This window comes from Chelonoidis abingdonii, chromosome 1, assembly GCF_003597395.2.
Source record: "Chelonoidis abingdonii isolate Lonesome George chromosome 1, CheloAbing_2.0, whole genome shotgun sequence".
Classification (NCBI taxonomy): Eukaryota; Metazoa; Chordata; order Testudines; family Testudinidae; genus Chelonoidis; species Chelonoidis abingdonii.
This window is the reverse complement of record NC_133769.1, coordinates 294,495,004-294,510,912: the sequence shown is the minus strand read 5'-3', so window position 1 is coordinate 294,510,912 and position 15,909 is coordinate 294,495,004.

Below are 15,909 nucleotides of genomic sequence, written 5' to 3'. Positions count from 1 at the left end.
TCTGCTGCTCTTCAGGAAATAAACCCAATGTTTAACAATTGAGTTTACTTTTATTGCTGTGCCCAAGGAAAAGTCTCAGATTGAGGTTTGCATTCTCAGAGGAACGACAGGTTTAATACATTTGTCACCACCTTGACAGGGTGAAAAATATTACTTAAATTCTGGTGTAAGAGATGGGCTTTTGTGAATCACATGTAATCCCCACAAAGAAATGGCATTCAGCAGCCCAAACCTCTCTTTTATTATAATATGACCTTAATGTTTGTTTCTAATTACTTCAGCTGTGATAGCTACTTCTTTTGTTCAACTATTCCCACTTTTGTTATTGTGCTCAACCCAAAGCTATGTAGGTATTGTATCATATTTACCAACTTTTGGAAAACCACATTATGTCTAAATAAATACCTTATTTTTCTTAACATAAAATGAACATTTAAAAAGACTGGAAATGTAAGGGATATAATTATCCACTATTATAGAGAAGCTTAACAAAGAATACAGCTGTAAGTTGATAAAAACGGAGTCCTTTTGAAGATCAAACAACATAGTGTCACATTAGTGAGTATCAGGTGAGGTGTTCAGGGTTTGCATCTAAAAATGCATTTGCAATTGTCTTTTGTCTTTATTTTCTAATTCATTTTCAGGGACTTTAAAGATCTGTTGTAACAGGACTCTTGTTACATTTAATAAGTGCCATGTTGATTGGCGTACTCTAAGTAGGCTTTCAGTTTGCCTGTGGGGAAATTTAATATAAAAACATTCAACATTCTTTTATTAGTGTTTTTTACTATTCCCAGTCCCATCAGACCTTTGGTGCAAGCAGTGTATTATTGAAAAGCTTATCTGTAAGAAGTGAGCCAAGGGGAAATTCAGCCTTTATTAATATTGACATCATGTTCCTGCACAATGGCTGTCTAAAGAAACTTTTCAGTTGGATTTCAACTGCTTTGATGCAGTATAAATGGAAACAACTGAATGCATGCTTTAACACAGAACAGTGAAAGATGTTGTATCCTGTATGCTGTAACATAAAGCATGTGTTCAGAGATATTACATAGCTACACTGAATGATATTTCTAGTAAACTTTTAGTTAGACTAGTAAAATGTTTTGGAACTTCCTTCAAGATTGATTAGATTTAAATTGTACTTGTATTTTTAAAGAGAGAATGGCTGTAATTACAATTTCATTTGGAGAGACAGTATATGAAGCATTGGGAGCTGGGAGACAGGGGTCTAGTTTTGGCTCTGCTAATGAAGCATTGTGTAGCCTTGAGAAAATCACTTAACAGGCCAGAGTCTCAGCTGATGGAAATTGGTGTAGCATCATAAACTTCAATAAGTACATTGACAGGTACATCTTTTATCATGTTCATAAAACAATCAAAATAAATTTAAATAGATTTACATTACTTGTATACAACTGCCCAACTGACAGTTCATCTACACAGTAAAAACACTATGTTGAGAGACTTGGTTCCAACATGTCTCCCAACCTAGTTGTCTTGTTGCATAGAGGAGACTACACCATGTTTTAGCCATGTTCCTACATCTCATGCTACTATCTTGGAGAGAACAGGGGATCTAACATATTTCTGGGACATGGTTAACACACAGTTAGGCACTGTTGTTTTTCATCATTCTAAGAACTTTCCATAGCACACATTATCATAACATATAAACACTTCACCAGACAAATTAAATGTGCAAGGTGAAGTCCCTAGTAGATTTTATGGAGTGGTATTCTCTACTCTTATCCCCATTGTAGGATGTTCTAGTTAGGATACATATATCGATAATTTGTCTGTCTTTCTTTTTTTTAATTCATCTCCCATTTATCTGGTTATGGAGGGTTAGCGTTCTCCAAAGGGAGGGTCTTGCATTGTGCCCTGAAGGTGGTCAGACTTTGGACTATTGTGATCTCTTCTGGAAATAGAGCTCAGCCCAAACAGCTGAACCCAATCAGTGACAATTCCTTTATCTGCAGTTCTCCTGAGCATCATCTTGGGTTGAGTGTGCTGCATCGTCCCTGAGGAGTGCAGTTATCTTGATGGGTCATGTCTGGAGATAAGGTTGATGGAGTCTCTGGGTGCTGACCCATAGATGGGCTTTGATAGTGGAACCATGTTATAAAGTGTTCTAATTTCAGTGTAGATGGATCCCTAAGGATCATTATTATTAGTTACTCAACATGTTAAAAGCATAGATTATTCGGTGTGACTCACAAAGCTGAGTATAAATGTTGTTAAACTGTTCCCTGGTCTAAACTGCCAGTTTAATTTCTTCTAATTTTTCATTGCAATAGTTTTTTTAGTGTGTTAATAAAATGACTTCTGAGTCTCAGAATAGTCGCATGTCTTGGTGAGAAAATTAATGATAAACTGTTTTTGTTTTGAAATTTAAAATATTCAAGAGATAATATTATTAGGTTTGGAGGAATCAGGGAAAACCCAACCTGGCAGTCGATCACTTTTTTTTAAGTTATCAAGTTTACTAGGCTCATGAGTCTCCCACAAGTGTTATTAAAGCTAATACAAAGTCTAAGAGGAGCAACAACGAAAAGAACAGGGCAGCAAAAAATAATAATAAAAAATTATTAGATCAGTTTCAAGCTAGCCTTGAGAAGTCACAGGGCCATGATGACAGTCATCATTTATGCTAGAAATGCAATATGTCAGATACAGGAAATGTCATGGGAGAACGGCAATAGGAAAACATGGAGGAGGGGATGTAGCCCTAATATAGCCCTACCAGGGAGCTTTTAAGAGGTGGAATAGTCAGTCTTTAAGCTTTACAGACAGCCATATTATTTGAGAATGTCATTCAAGATAGACTGTGAATTTAAAAAAGAAAAACAATCTGTTCTTCATTTTTAATCTTGATTTTGTTTTTGCCAAAATAGCAAAATTAAAGAGGCAGCACTGTCCTCTGGTTAGAGCTTGATATCCAGGGTCAGGGGATCCCAACTGTAACCCTTGTTCTGAGCTCTTTGGGTGGGGACTGTCTTTGTTCAGTTCAATGGGTCCCTGATCAATGACAAGGGATCCTAGGCACTGCTGCAGTACAAACAGTAAGTGACAATGATGTTCACAATGTGTGTTCTTGAACAACTCACAAACTCTCAGGGTCTTCGTTTCCCCAGCTGAAAAAATTAGGTAACATATACCTACTTCTCAGGGGTGCGAGAAGGAGTAACCAATTAAAGTTTATATAATACTTTGAGATCCTTGTCTTGAATGCCCTGAACAAAGGTTAAATTATTGGGCCTCAGTTCTCTACTACGTGAGAGCTGTGCTCAGATGGCTGTCCAGTTCCTTTATGGTGCCATCTCTGAGAGCAGCCTCTGCTAGGAGAGACACCCCCAAAGCAAGGGGAATTCTCCATCCATTGTTTCTAGTCACTGTGGTCAGCAGCTAGGCCTATCCTTTCTAGAATTTTACTGGGAGAGAGAACTCAATTGCATTTTGGCTGCAATCATGAAAGAATGAATTACATACCGTTCTGAAAAAGCCAAGTCTTGAGAGTTTCTAAATATCCACAACTGCTGGTGACTCCCAGAGGAGTTGAAGGTGTTCAGCACTTCCCAGGCTCCTACTTCAAGTCAATGTAGTGATCTGTATGAGTGTGGACTAGTCACATGACCTCATGTTTGCCAGATCAGAGCCAAAGGCCTAGCAAGCTGAGAGGGGAGGGGGATGTGCTTTGTTGAAAAATAAATGTGCATTATTTTCAAATGAGGGAGTCTAAACAAACAGAGATATTGCAAACAGTAGCTATGGAGACAATGCATGAAATTGAAATCATGCACTCAGAGATGTACTTCATAAATGAGTCAGGTACTAACTACATGTATGAGGTTCCTAAGATGATTGATACTTCTCAAGCTGGTATGTAAAATGCCATTTCTGGTCGTATCACCATGAGCCTGATCTTTACTCAAGCAAGTAGTTCCTTTGACTTCAGTGGGAATAGTTGTGTGAATAAGGGTTTGCATGATCAGGCCTTATATTGGAACTTTAGTCCACTGGCTGCATTCTGACTGAAAAAAACAAGCCCTTCTCCCTGCAAAAAAGAAGAAGAAGAAAAAAAAAAAGAAACCTCAAAACACAGAAAGAATAGAAAACTTGAAACAATGGCAACCCTGTCTTTCTTAGCGGAAATGAGGAAAAATAATTACTACTGTATATCTAAGATAGTCAATTACAAACAAAACATGAGTATCTCATTGAATTACATCTTTTATAATAGCTGCTATGTTTATGTATCAATTGTAACATTATACAGTGAGATTTATGTAATAGGAAAATGTTTCTAAATTTTAAGTAGTTTTAGCTGTACAGTCCATTAAGGATCTTGATTGTTTTACTCTGAGGTTTTTGGATAACTCTGGATAAACTATTTTATAGGATATCATGTTGTATTGCTGTAAGAGATCTCTAAAAAGTTGATGTTACAGTTAATTATATAAACAGGAACTATGAGAAAGCAGTCAAGTTACTGGCATGACTCATGAAATTCTGAATGCCCATGGTCCATAGCATGTAAATTAAGGCAATACAAAACATTGCCCCTTGTGCTTGTTTCACAAAAGGATGAAGATATTTTTTATTTGTCTTGGTATTTTCCCCAGCTGTGCCTTGTGGCCAGTCAAACATGGCTTTTGCAGGTGAAAACTGCTTTTCACAGATCAAAATTGAACATAAGAGTGTCAGCATGGTGAGGAGCAAGTGAAAAAGTAACAAGGGCAGCTAAAGTTCAAAGGGAGGTTGGTTTTCATTCACTCTGGGGCCAGGATGAACAAGCTGGTTTGATCATAAAAAAAACCTAGATGAACTTCCATTCAAAACACAAACTCAACAATTTTTCACCTTTGAAAAAGTTCAGGTAACACTATTTTCACCTCTCTGTTTTAGACTATGCTGGCCAGAGGTCAACAGGCACTGGTGGATCCTGACAGCAGAGATATGGGACATAATAATAAATGGAGATATGCTTATCTCATAGAACAGGAAAGGACCCTGAAAGGTCATTGAGTGTAGCCACCTGCCTTATATTAGTAGGACTAAGTACTGATTTTGCCCCAGATTCCTAAGTGGCCCCCTTAAGGGTTGAGCTCACAACACTGGGCTTGCTAGGCCCATGTGCAAACCACTGAGCTATCCCTTCTCTCTCTGTTAATGAGATAGAGCCCAGCTTCTTGTGCAGAGGTGGCAAATCTCACCCCCAAAAAGAATAATTATTAGGAAAGTTCAAGTTTCAAATCATGGCATTTCTTTGCCTCCACGTGGGTTGGGCTGAGGGGTAAATGGGGAGAGTTCTTTTGTTGTTATGAAACACAGACTGTTCTCAGACAATGAATTATCAAAGCATAACCATCAACAACTGGACCACGTGACTTGCACCCCATGTAAAGCAGCGCTTCATTTGTAATGAAAGCAATGCTGGAGCTCAAGCAATTTTTTTACTTTCATAACTGACACAGTAAGCCCAGCAGTGCCAGAGCTATAAACTACCAAGCCAAGGGATGCCAGGGCTCAGCCCTGGAAATCCATGGCACAAATTAAGCACTGGTGTAAAGCAATAATGGATCTCTTCACTCCCTTGTTTCCTCACTGATCTGCCATCTCTGCCCTAAGCAAAACACTAGCTCTTTAGCAGACTTAATCGTACAAGAGACCTTGAAGTGTGAACTTTAACATGCTGCATTTGAATTGGGGGTGGGGCAGTATGGTCTAGTGGCCTGAACACATGGTTGGAAATAAGAACAACATGAGCTCTGATGCTGATTTGCTGTGGCTTGGCTTTGCTTTGATTTCCCTTTCTGTGAATAGGGATGACAACACTTCATAGGCATTGTAAGAATTAGTTAAGGTTTGTACAATGTTGGAATGTGCAAAGCACCGTGTAAGTGCTAAGTATTGTCAGTATACCACATATTTGATCCCAAGGATTCCAAAGTACTAATACTCAACTGTACTTACTCCACACTACTTCATCAGACAATAACATCCAGACAGTTCTGGGGTGAAGCACTGTAGCTCTTTGACAAGGGAGAACAAACCTACACAATAAATTAGGGCAGTTCTAATGAAATTCTGGGAAATCTTCAACATTTTTTCATAGGGAGTGTGAGATTTACACAGAAAGCCAAAACTGTGTTTTCCAAACCCTTAAAAAACCCTAAATCAACTCATAATGTAGGTGAACAACACTAAATAGTCCAATAAGGATACGGGTAAGTGTTTCAATTTACACACACACACACAGAAGACTCTAATGTAGGTGTTAAAAGTCACTTTATTATATATGAAAGCACTCTGCTAACCTATAATGATATCTTGGAAGATCACTTTCAAAATCCTGAAAACTTAATACCACCTGAAAAGCATCACAGACTATAATAAAGCAGACTCGGATAAAACAGTTTAGCTCATAAATCAGAACTTCAGAATCTACTCCAGGATAATTAAAACAGTGGAAACAGTACTGTTTGCAAAGGAACTTTATACTAACTCTAAACAATGCATCTAACCAATAGAAAACAAACACAATAAAAGAAAGGAAATTAGTGAAGTCATTATACAAACCCAGCTGGGAGCACAGCTGCTTAAAGATGAAGCAAACTCTCTGATTTTTGATCTTTGGGAGTGCCTAATTAGACTACAAGCTAAAAAGTTGTTCTCACAGACCAAAAAAAAAAGGAAGCTTAATATTAGAAGCAGCCTTCTCTGCCATAGCAAAACAGTTTTCTGGAAAGCTGAATAACTGAGCAATACACAAATATTATTGCTGCAGAGTTATGGTAATAATTATGCTTTGTGAAGGGCTGTGATGTACACATGCATGTTACTGTGTTATATATTATTATTTTTATTTGTATTATCATAGGTCCTAAGAACCCCAGTCATGGACCAGAACTCAATTGTGCTAGGCACTGAAAAGTCCAGAACAAAAAGGCAGTCTCCAGCCTTACTGAGTTTACAACTTCAATATAAGACAAGAGACAACAGATGGATACAGACAGACAAATGGAGGAGTACAAGGAAACCATGAGACAATATTGGTCAGCGTGATAGGCTATTGTGCACACATAGATACTTAGAATTTGCCAGTTATGTGCTATCCTTTTTCATTTAATAATTTTATATCCTGCTGTCCAGAATGGCAAATGCATATTTTGCATGTCTGCAATGTTAATCACCTGTCTCAAACAAACCCATTAAAGAAGACACTGCACAGCGAAGGGTATAACTCCATTGTGCCCAGGACCAACACTTCTGCAGATCCTGCAGTGTACTAAGAGAATTACAATACCTGCTCTAGATGCAGTGGGACATATCAATAACCGAGTCATTGGCTTAACTTTGAATTTCTTTGCTTTTGTGAGCTCCTTTGACAGCATTACTCTTTCCTCAAGGATATGGCACACAAGTAAGGAAGGAGAGTGTTCCTAGTATAGGGACCAGATTGGAAAAGGCAGACAGATGAGGGAGAGAAAGTGGAGACAGAATTTGATAATGATCAAGTGTAATGCATATGTAGGAGGATGCAGACTACAGGCAGAGTGTAATGTTGTTTTTCACTAAACACATTTAACAGCATTACCTTGGGAGGATAAACCTGTTGTTACAACATTTGTTTTCTAGCCAAAGGATGTAATGAACTACCCTTCCATTTGAGGATGTGGTCCTACAGGCCCTGTCTAAACAGGAAAATGGACTGAGTTCTGAAAACTGATTCCAAATCTGACCTTATAACTGTTTTCAGCTAATAAGGTTTTGTTACTAGGTTGAACAGGGAAATTTTAGAACCTTGTTTTGAAAACTGGGCTTGAGAAAAGTTTTTTTTTTTAAAGTTAGTTTGCACTGCACAGTCCCTTTAGTTCTTCTGGAACAGTTTCAAAAGAGTTGTTTGTTTTTTTAAAAAATCATACACAGTACACAGCAATGGCAAAAGCCATTTCAAATTAAATCACTTTTAAGATTAGTTTTAAAACACTGTTTCAGAAGAGTGACAATTTTCCAGTGCAGTTAGGTCCTGAAGGGCCATATGGTAAAATGACAGTATCATCACCTCAAACTCTCTCATTCTCAGCTCCTAGGCTTAACATTTCAGACAATTGAGTGCTAGAGAAGAATTTTGAGGTATCAAGTATGTTTGAAAAAAAGATCTGCGAAGCATGAATGTGCAGTGAAATTTTTAAAATCTACACTGACTTTTTTGGAATACTGTATGTATGCTGAATATTAAACAAATACCTGAAGTTACTGATGTGGCTCCTTAAAAGCAGTATTTCATTATGTGCAGTGATTTTTAAAATAAAATATTTGGCATAACACGGGAAGCATACAGGTGTAATCACACAGAGACCCAAACTCAGCAAATGCAAGAGGAGGAGAAGGGGCAGAGGTACAGACATATAGCAGAAGGTGTGTAGGCTCATCACCTAGATAGTCTGCAAGCTAAGTGAATCAAGGTGTGTTGTGAAAGGAAATGCCTGTGCCAGACCCTCATGATTACAAAACTTGCCTACAGGTCTCATCTATCTTCTACTCGATAGGCACACTGATTCAATAAAACTAAAATCTCCTCACCTTTCTCCTAAACTAAACCCACATTCTAATTTTTAAGACTCAGTGAAGCGCCATGGCAACAACAGGCCTTTCAACCTTCTATCCTTCTCCTCCTCTCACACTTGTCTCATTTTCAGGATTCTGTAGGTTACACCTCACTCATCTTTCAGTTCTAGGTTTAGATGCACTCAGGCAGCCATGTTTTAGTTTAGGCCAAAGCCTAAATTGTGTGGATCCCTGGTTAGGCAGCCACCAAACTACAGGGCCCCAGAATCCTTGAAACAGTGGAGGAGCTGCTGCTGCAGAATGCTATGTGCAAGAGATATTTAGAATGACTCATCCAGAATTCTTCTGGGGATTCTGACTGCCATGCAATCTCTCTAAATCCACTCCATGGGCCTTGCCTAAAAAATCTTGCTCTGTGCCATATTATTCCACCTTATTGCCAAGCAGTACTGTGGCAGGAACACATTTCAGTGATGCTGTAGTAAGACAAGTCAGAACACATTTATAGGCATATTTGAAGAATTCCTTTTTTGACACTATTAATGATCATAAGGTATAAAACAACACATGTAACTCTACTTATGAAACTTTGCTTTCTGCTATGTCTCCAACCATCCTCCCTCTAGGGGAGGGAAAGGGAGCTTTAACTTTACAGTTAAGAACCACATCAAAGCCTTCAAAGTAGTTCTGAAATGAGATACACAATCAAGCTTCTAGAAGCCTGGAATCCACCAGGTTGCCATCCACCAGAGGTGTGTGCATTCTGGTTACTTTTATATGAAATATTAATGTGAAACAAGTGGTCCAAATAGCTATGGATCTCTTCCCCCATCCCAAACTTACACAGATACAGACTGTCTGCCAGAGATATACAGTAAAATAAGAAGCATAAAATAAATTCACTAACATAAAAATAGTCTTTTTTTGTTTGTTTTGTTCTCCTCCCATTTATTTATTCATTTTCCTATGTCCAATCCTTACTACCCTACTCCATATCATTTTTCTTCATTTCTCTCACCTCTGTCTACGGCTTTCCCTTTTCTAGTCCATGTTGCTCCTTTCTTTGACAAGCAGCATCTCGTTTCCTTTTATTTTTCCGACTTCATATTCACCTCATCTATTGTTCACACCCTCGCTTTTTCCTGTGTTAAACAGTCTCTTGCATCTTGCTCCCCTTCTTTTTCATTGTCTTTTCTCCGATTTCTGTCCCTCTTGCTCCCATCCCTTTTGTCTTAGTCTTTCCAAATCTGTTCCCCACCACCCCCAGGTTTCCTAACGCTAACAGTACTTCTATTGCTTTACAAACATTAATTAGTGAAAAAACCCTTCTGTGGTAGTTAATATACACCAACTTTACAAATGGGAAAGCAAGGCAGAAAGGTGAAGTCACTAGACCAGAGCCTCAGAGGGAGTCAGTCAGGGTTTAGAGCAAGGTTTAGAACACAGAAGACACCTTGCAAAGTGGATTGTGGTTTCTCCTGATATTGGGCCACCCCATCTTGTGGCCAGGTAGTAATAATGGACAGAGAGAGGATAAAGGAAGCAGCTTAGATGCTCTCACCCACAGCTCAGTAGTCTCTCACCCCCCAAAAAGGGTTTGGAGACCTTCTCTTTACTCAGCCCCTTCAAAATCAGGGACCATAAGAATAGATGCCTGCAAAGGAGCATAGAGAATGCTGAGATTAGCCTTGAAATTCGTAGCATCTGAAAAATCAAGTTGACTCAAAGCCATAGGCTTCACAGAACCCAGAAGGCAGATATCTATAGGTACAATATATGTAAGTGTGCCTACAGTGCTGTCTCTATAGATAGTGTGTATCTGTTGTTCTATCTATGAAAAGGGAGAAAGCTGTCATCATATCCTTCTAAGAGATCGTTCAGAAAATTTAACTGTTTATTAATTTGCCAGGAATATTTTCACCACATTTCACTGATAATTAAATGCAAAGAAACTATGAATTAGTTTATGATTTCTGATGAGTTTTAGCTGGCAATGGGACCATTTATTCTAGCACAAATATAGGACATTAATCTGGAAAAAAGATAAATTTCAATAAAATTGAAGAATAACCGCTGAGAGTGTTTGTTTTTTATAAACATTATACACAGCTGTAGTAATGTTGGCAGAGATGTGTGCCAAAAAAGCTACACATTTGCTACTACAAACTGTTCATTTCACCCTTTATCCAGTAACAGCTGGTGAAATGGTATTTAAGAACTGTTTTGATTTAATCTAATGAGAAACTATGTTGCAATGTACTGTACTGCCTGCGGAAAATAATTGAACAAACATTGATTTTTATGTTGCTATAATAGTTTCATTTTCGATAAATAGGAATTTATATGCATGGCTGTTTGGTTCCATTCCTCTCTACATGGAGGTTGGATATTTGTTTGTGGGTGGCAAGCAGTTTCAAAATGAACTTAGCCATTCTAGAGATGGAAAAGACCTTGCTTAAGCATTCAGTTTTGTATTCAATTGACATTAGGCCAGACTAACATCAAAGGAGAGCTGGACAGCAGTGCTTTCAGGGAGGCAGAAGCATACCAAAGCATATCAAATCACAGAAAGCAGAATAAACAACATTGAGCACATAATAAAGATGTAACAAGGGGATAGTATAACCTGGTCTTTAACACTGAGTTTTGCACGCGCACTAAATGTAATTTGTTCATCTGAATGCCTGACTCCTATGCTGAGCCTAAGGCAGGGAGGGCCAATTTCAGCCTGTAGGCCAGATCCGACGCATCAGGGCTTTCAATCTGGCCCGCAGGATTGCCAGCCCTGTGATGCAGTGAGGCTAAGGCAGTCTCCTTGCCTGTCCTGGCTCCGCGCTGCTCCTGGAAGTAGCTGGCACCACATCCCAGCAGCTCCTGGAGGCAGGGGGACATAGGGTTCCATGTGCTGTCCTCGCCTGCAGGCACTGTCCCCCACAGCTTCCATTGGCTGGGAACAGTGAACTGTGGCCAATGGGTGCTTCGGGGGTGGTACAGACAGGCGAGGGCAGCATGCGTGGAGGAGTTGCCTGCCCCACTCCACACCCAGGAGACACTGCTGGCCATGCTGGTCACTTCCAGGGGTGGTGGGGGCCAGGGAAGGCAGGGAGCCTGCCTTAACCCTGCTGCATGCTACTGCCACCCAAGAGCCGCTCAAGGTAAGCAGCGCTGGGCTGGAGCCTGCACCCTTAGCCCCTTCTGAACTCTGCACCCCAACCTCCTGCCCTGAACCCCCTGCAAGACCCTGCACCTCTTCTGTACCCCAACCCCTTGTCCTGAGCCTCTTCCTGCACACCGCACCCCCTCCCACACCCCAAATTCTCTGCTGCACCCCAACCCTCTACCCCCAGCCCTACATTCATGGCCCTGCATACAATGTCGCCACCAAGATGTGTCCTCAGGCCAAAAACTTTGCCCACATCTGGGCTAGCAAGTGCCTCAGAACGCGCTCCTCTTGCTAGTGAAGCTCACTAGAAGTCCCTGGAAGCCTCCCTTCTCTAAGGAAAACATCCCCCATTCATGGGTGGTGGGTATTGTAGATGGGGTAGGCTGTGTCTTCCCAAACAGCCTAGCATTACCCTGCCCACACTCCACCATGCCCCCCCGGTGTTCCAGTCTAGTACTCTGCCTTGGGAGTCAGAGCAGCTGGTGGTGGGGCCACCTTGAAGCCTAGAGCACCGGGGTTGGAAGCACTACTGCTTGGTGCATTGGGGCTGACTATGCCACCCAGAGGTTGGGGCCTTGATCCCTGGCTGCTTGGTGCTTGGGCCCACAGTGGGGGTGCTCTGGGCTCCTGCGGGGGAGCGGGAACGGATGGTGTCGGAGAAAAACAGAGTTCTCACTCTCAGGTTGGGTGCAGTAAGTCAAATACTTTATTTTCTCTAGCAATTGCATAGCGGGAGAGAGCTAAATAGGTCTCTCCCAGGTAAACAATTACAGCAAGAATTTATACCTTTGTTACATACAATAATAAGCAACAGCTGCATTTTGTTTATACATATGTCATCCTGATATCTTATTTTTCTCACCTATTTAGACTATAGTCTACATTCCATACTTATCTAACACAAGGTTGCAACAGCTTCTCACACAGTTCTTTCCCACTCTCCTCATACAATCCTTGCTTCTACAAATCTCATGTTATTAGGGTTACAGCTAGCTTGCTCACATAAGGGGACTACTTGAATCTGAAATCCCCTTCAAATCCCTGTCAGTTCCTTCTCTACTTCCACAATGGGGAAGGACGGGACCTTGGGCAGAAGGGGTGGGGCTGAGGGCTAGCCTTCCCCAATGGGTGGGTCACTGGCCACCCATGCCCCCATTTGTGTGGCTAGTCTCCCTTTTTAAGTGCCACTTCTCCAAGTAGAGCATGTTTTGCAGGTGATGGAGTTTTCTGAGTGTAGGAATGCTTGCTAACCTTTCTATCAGTTGGAGAGGATGGGGAGGTGTTCCAGCACACACCCCTCAGGACGCTAAAGGTTTGTTGCTCAAGCATCAAACCTGTCTTAATCTCCATGCTCTTTCCTTGCTCAGCGTTGCACTCAGAAGTTATAGGCTGGAGTGCTAGACAGCAGCACATAACTTGAAGGCTTGAATTCTTCATGTAGTGTAGCTACTGCAAGAGCACATGGTCTGTGACTAGGCAAAAGGATTGCCCAGCAGGTAATAACTGAAGGAGTCCAGAGGTTCCTTCTCAATAATTGAATATGATCATTCCAGTGGGAAACAACATTTTGCTTAAATAGATGGTTAGGTATGCTTCTCCCCTAAAGTTCTGGGAGATCACCACTCTCAGGCTGACATATGATGCATCTGTGCAGAGAATAAACTCCTGGTGAAGTCTGGGTTGTTGAAGAGTGGTGCCTGGTTCTGCTGCACCTTCAGGGTATTAAAAGCTTTGTTGGACCAGCCATCCTGTCATGGTACAATTCCCCACTCTGAACCTTAGCGTTCAAAAGATGGGGTACCAGCATGAATTCCTCTAAGATTAATTACCAGCTTAGAACCTGTAGTGCTGCCACCAACCAGGAATTCCAGTGCCTGGTACACTCTGGTCCCCCCCAAAACCTTGCCCGGGGAACCCCAAGACCCAGACCCTCTGATCTTAACACAAGGAAGAAAACCCTTTCCCCAACGTTGCCTCTCCCAGGCTTCCCCTCCCTGGATCACCCTGGAAGATCACTGTGATTCAAACTTCTTTGAATCACAAACAGAGAGGACAATTCACCTTCCTCCCTCCTTCTCTCTTCCCTCCCAGACTCTACCTGAGAGGAAAGTAATCCTGGCACAGAGAGAAATTAGCCTCTCTCTCCCCTTCCCTCCTTCTCTCCACCAGTTCCCTGGTGAATCCAGACCCAGTCCCTTGAGGTCTCACACCAGAATACAAAAACAATAGCGGTTCTTAAACAAGCAAAACTTGTAATTAAAGAGAGAAAACAGTAAAAATTATCTTTGTAAATTTAAGATGGATCATACAGGTTTTTTTAGCTATAGGCCCTGGAATACCCTCCCAGCCTAAGTATTCAAGTACAAATTAAAATCCTTTCAGCAAAAATACAAATTTGAACTACTCCAGCCAAATGCACATTTGCAAATAAAGAAAACAAACATAAGCTTAACTTGCTTTATCTATCTATACTCATTTATTGGAATCTATAAGAACCTGTATCAGGGAGATTGGAGAGAACCTGGTTGCACGTTTGGCCCTCTGAGTCCCAGAGTGAACAACAACCATTCTAACAGCACACACAGAAACTTCCCTCCCTCAAGATTTGAAAGTATCCTGTCTCCTGATTGGTCCTCTGGTCAGGTGACAGCCAGGCTTACTGAACTTGTTAACCCTTTACAGTCAAAGAGATATAAAGTACTTCTGTGCTATTAACTTTTCTTATCTGTTTATGACACATCCCACAAGACCTTCTAGGTGTCTTTGCCTTTTAGCAGATCAGTAAGGGTAGCTGCGATCAATGCAAAATAATATTCCTCTGGTATCTGTCTCCTAGTCCAGGGAGGGGGGCATGAGTTCAATGTGTGGACTTTGTCTTGCGCAGGTTTCACGAGGCTTCCACCTATTGGATACTCTAAATAAGTTACTTCTGCCATGGCCAACTTACACATGCCAGAGTAGCCTCCAGTAGGAATGTCAGTACTGCCCTTATGTGTTGTGGTTGATCTTCCCACTTATAAATATAGAGGATAAGCTGCTGCAAACTGCTGTAGGGCCCAAGGATTTAGTTCAGGGATGGGCAAACTTTTTAGGATGAGGGCCACATCTGGGTGGGGAAATTGTATGCAGAGCAGAGGGTTGGGGTGCTGGAGGGAGTGAAGGGTGTGGGAGGGGGTGAAGTGTGCAGGAAGGAGCTCAGGGCAAGGAATTGGGGCAGAGGAGGAGAGTGGGTTGTATAAGGGGGTTCAGGGAATGGGGTTGGGGTGCAGGAGGGGTGTGGAGTGTAGCAGGGGGCTCAGGGAAGGAATGCAGGGGGGTGGGGACTGTGGGAGGGGCTCAGGGAAGGGGTTGGGGTGTAGGAGGGGTGCAGGGTGCTGCAGAGGTCTCAGAGCAGGGGGTTGGGGTGCAGGAGGAGTGTGAGATGCTGCAGGGGGCTCAGGGCAGAGGTGCAGAGTGCAGCAGGGAGCTGGGGTGCAGGAGGGGTGTGGGGTGTACAAGGGGGCTCAGGGCAGGGAGTTGGGGTGCAGGAAGTATGCGAGGTGCAGGCAGGGGGCTTAAGGCAGGGAGCTGGTGGGGTGGGGTTCAGGAGGGGTTTGGGCTTCGGCCAGGCGCCAGTTACCTAAAGTGGCTCTGGAGTGGCAGCAGTGTGCACCAGGGCCAGGACAGACTCCCTGTATGCCTGCCTTGTCCCCGGTCCCACGTCACTCCAGGAAGTGCTGCGGCTCCTGGAGGCGGTGGGTGGAGGGCTCTGTGTGCGCTGCCCTTACCATGTCTCCAGATACCTCCCCCGAAGCTCCCATTAGCCATGGTTCCCCATTCCCAGCCAATGGGAGCTGTGGGCGGCGGTGCCTGGATGCAAGGGCAACGCATGGAGCCCTCTGCCCCACCCCCGGAGGCCACAAGTAACTGGTGCCAGCTGCTTCTGAGAGTGGCACGAGGCCCGTGGCACCATGAGGGCAATCCCGCGGGCCGAATCCAAAGCCCCATGGGGCCATATCTGGCCCGTGGGTTGTAGTTTGCCCACCCCTGATTTAGTTCATGAGGAATTTGCTACTACCCCTGTTGCTGAAATGGCATATTTTTAAAACGGAAATGCCCAAAGGCAGTTGAGAACACAGTCTTCTCCTGGGAGGATGGAGACAGGGGAATTTGACAGTAGCCAGTTGTAA